Consider the following 4,623-nt stretch of genomic DNA (forward strand, 5'->3'; position numbering starts at 1 on the left):
TACACAGAACATATGATACTCAGTAAGGCAGAAAACTAGCTGATTAAATTATGAACTTTTTTTCCCCCCAATTATTGGACTTCAGAGGAAAAAACACCAGGCATGTTGTCCGTTCACCTGTGAACTGGTTTTCAGGCCCCCTCTGTAAAAGAGATGCTATAATAATAAGCTCACAAAGATTTGGGGAAGATTCCACAAACTGGGAATAAAATGACATATAAAAATAACCTGGTACAAATTAAGTGCTCAACAAATATTTGTCAATTAATTGAATGAAAAAATAATGTTTCTGGAAGCACTAAAATTTAAAATAGTCTGTTTACTAAAGCATATAATTTTATTAAGCAGTAAACAATTGAGTTCTTACTGTGTTTCAGGTGCTGGGCTAGCTGCTGTGAGGTATGTAGAAATGACCAAAACCTGGTGCCAGCCCTGGATGTGCTCACACTCTTGAGAGAGGGAGAGAGAAGGTGTATAAACAATCACAATACAATTTCTGTAATGGAAGTATGTGAACAGTACTATACTAGCATAAAAGAGCAGGTGCAGGTGACCAAGTCTGCCTTTGTATGAGCAGATTCTAAAATGGAGAGTAAATCTCTGCAGAGAAGCTAACATTCATGGTAGATTTTGAAGGACGAGGAATTCTCTGAGGAGATGTAGAAAGGTAGGACATTCCAGACATCAGAAACAACATCCAGTTAATGAAGGTATTACAGTAGGTAGCAGTTTATATGGCCAGCATAGTGCTCTTAGTAGACCCATAACAAAGATTCGTTAAACCATTGTTGAAAATTAACAAATATAAAATATATATACACAATTTTCTTTACATTATTTATGTTATAGACCACATCATTTCCAAAAGGGACTGGAGACATTTATGTTCTTCTAATTTTTGTTGGGTTAGCAAAACACTAACATTAAGTTAAAAACATAAATATCTAAAGAAAACTCTTGAGTATATTTATTTTTCTTGAGTTGATGACATTGACTATTTAATGATCTTACAAAGTGGATTTAAAGCAACTGATACTTAGAACAAATTTTTCCTTATAAAATATGTATAACACTATTTAGAAATATTTGCCAGCATGATTTTATGTGATGACAAATTTAGACTTTGTAGATTTTTTTTCAGTCACCTGCAGGTGTAATGCAACTAGATGTAATGTAACTCAGCTGATGTGAAGAATTTCTGAAACTAAAGTGATTTTAAATATAGTATTTCAGTAAGTAGAGATGCTCTCTGTTTCTTTGATTATAATATTTGCATTGCTTTTAATTTATAATTAAAATGCATGAGCGATGAATGTAACAGATATTAAGGGTAAAAATGCCTTCAGGAAATTGTTAATAACAAGTGGCATCTGTGACTAATGAATACTATATTGGTTTAGACTGTGACTAATAGAATAAGTGTTTTGAAAAAAATCCTTATGTTAGTGTTTTATAAACAGTAATCGGGTCGTGATGGATTTGTTCTTTGCATATGGATTGGGTAACCGAAATTTCTTCATTCTTTTACTTTCTTTTACAGAGTTGATTAGCCTGCTTCACTATGTGGTTTTAATTATGGACCATTATTGCTTATTTATTTATTTTTTATCATCTAGTAAACTAACTGAAAGCACTTCAGTTAATTGAACATCACGATCGACTGTTATGTAAGGAGATTAATAGTGCAATTTGCAAAGGAGATTATCTATATACAATTAGCTTCCTAGCTAAGCTGCTTTTAACTGGGTCTTTTGTTGTCTATATTCTAAATTTATCAGTGATCTGAATTTAATGTTGTAGGAATTTCTGAGCTATACCAGAATATTCTTAGTTCTAATAAAAAATACATTCAACTGCTAAAAACGTGGTTATTGGCTTATGGATAATAGCTGTTGGTTATCTCAATAATAAAAGCTGATACTTACAAATCATGTATGTTAACCCTTGACCCAACACGAAGATGTTATTACTTTTCAACCCTCAAGTTTACCAATCATAAGTATGTTATTGGTTTCTTAGATCTGAGGAATGGATATAATATATAGCAACGTAAAAATTTTCTGAGAGTGATAATTATTTCTTTATTTAGAAGCCAGAATGCATTTTATCCATGGGTTTCAGCCTTATATTTACTACAGTTTAATTTGGAATGTTAAACAACCCACTTAAAAACAATTTTATCTTCTATACGCCCGAATCTAGGAGCTTATTCTGACTTTGTTAATGGCATTATCATTCCTTTAATCTCCTCCCTTATTTTTCTTACATCAGTTTGTTACTTGATTCTTTGAGTTTTTTTCCTTTACAAAAGTTCTGTTATTTATTCCTTCTTCTTCATACTCCTTTTCACACCACCATATCTAGGCATTTAGAGAATGCTGTATTGTTGTAATAACTTCTGGGTTGGCCAGAGGAAGCCATGAGCAATGCATTTGGTGTCCAGATATGTGGAGCTCATGTGTGTGGAAAAAGGTAGAAGCCCATCCCTGAGAGGCAATGAAGAGTCCAGCAGAGCATTCATTTGAGAAATGCTGTCGATATTTTTCCGTGATATCAAAGAAGTCACTGGTTTTATTGAAGACAAGTTCTGAAATGGATTTATAAATATCTCTCATGTTGACTCTCCCAATGCACCTGTTAGAAATTAAAAAAAATATTTAAAAATTTTTAAATTTTAAAAAAAGTTACAAGAGCGCTATGAAGAAATCAGTACCTGCTTCATCAAGATTCTCTAGTTGGATAACATTTTACATTTTACTATATTTGTGTGTGCGTGTGCATGCTCTCTCTCTGTCTCTCTCCATATATATTCATATATATACTGATTATCACCAGTCTTTTCCTGAACCATTTGAGAGCAAGTTGCAAACATCATGTCCCATCACTCTTGAGTATTCCAGTGTGGTGTGTGTTTCCTAAAACAAGGACATTATCCCTTATGACCACCATTCAAACCTCCAAATCAGGAAACCAACATTGATATAACACTACCATCCGATCCACAGACTTTGTTTAAATTTTGCCAACCATATCCAAAATGTCCCTTTTCTCTTTCTGGTCCAGGATCCAATACAAAATAATGTACTGCATTTAATTCGTGTGCCTCTTCAGTCTCTCTCAATCTGGAGCAGATTCTCTGTCTTTTCCTGTCTTTTGTGACTTTGACTATTTAAAAAATTGCCAGCCTTTCTTTCTATAGGATGATGCCATCTATTTTATACATCATTGTCAAATTGATATTTCTAAAAAGTCTAATCAAGTTTCTCAGATAGGGTTACATAGGTCCTACACTGGCTCTCTCATGCCTACAGTTTAGTTTGGAGGTCAAAAAGTTTCCAAATATTGCTTCTGTTACTCATATGTCATTTATTTTACATTGGCACATATTATTCTTGTGGTTCATCCATTTGTTGACTCACAGATTCATTTATTCAGCTATTAAATGATTTAATAAACATAATAATCAGTGACATTGCAGGCCAGTCACAATACATGTGTTATTTCACTTAATAAAGTACCTTACCAGAGGGATTTTATTATTACCCTCAATATTTAGATTAAAAAAATTGAAACTTAAAGAAGCTAAGTAATTTGCCCTAAGTTACATAGCTAATGTATTAATCTGTTTCTGTTGCTTATAACAAAATACTTGAAACTGGGTGATTTATAAAGAAAACAAAATTTGTTTCCTTACAGTTTCTGAGGCTGGAAAATCTACAGTCCAAGGAATACATCTGGTGGTGGTGGCAGTGACCCCTTACATTGCAAGATGGTGGGAGCAGATAGAGAAACAGACTCTCCTCTCTTTTCTTTTAAAGCCCTCTGAACCACGCCCCTAACCACCATTTTTAATCCATTCACTACTGCATGATCCTACAATATAATCACCTCTTCATGGTTCCACCTTTCAATCACCATAATAGGATTTCCTACCTTCTTAACAGTCACAGTGGGGACCAAGTTTCTAATACATAAAACTTGGGGGACACAATTCAAGCTTCAGTGAGTTTTGGGGGGACATAATTCAATCTGCTATAGCTAATAAACAGCAAAGCTGGCATTTTGAGAACCTATCTAATGAGCATGAGAGATGGAGAAATTGAGGCACCTTGTTTTCCAAGTACTCATAGTTTAGTGGAGGATACAGGCATGCAATGAACAGTGTAAGCATCTAAAAGCAGGGAATATAATTCACCCATTTTGAGCCCTTGTAGTGCCTTTTATTATGTAGGCATCCAATATGTCCTGTTAAATAAATAAGTGTATTAATAAAAAGGAATTAATAACATCTTAATTAGTAACATAATTATACCTAAGATTTGCAAATATGTTTTAATCTCAAGCATATTTTAGTTTGAATATTCAGTGAAAATATCCTGCATTTGAAACTGTTTATAATTTTAAAACATGTGAGACTTTTACTAGTGGTTGCAGACTGAGTCTATGCAGGCAGACAAATGTAAAGAATTTTGATGGTTACTAGTAAATCTGTGTAACAAATCTATATAATAAATGAATCTTCTTGTGGAGAACTATATTACCTGAGTTAAATTATTGCATTCAGTTTATAAGATATTTTCTAAATTCTGTCGCTCACTCTTTCTTAGAGTACTATCAGTTGTG

Source organism: Galeopterus variegatus, unplaced genomic scaffold (assembly GCF_000696425.1).
Source record: "Galeopterus variegatus unplaced genomic scaffold, G_variegatus-3.0.2 Scaffold48, whole genome shotgun sequence".
Lineage (NCBI taxonomy): Eukaryota > Metazoa > Chordata > Mammalia > Dermoptera > Cynocephalidae > Galeopterus > Galeopterus variegatus.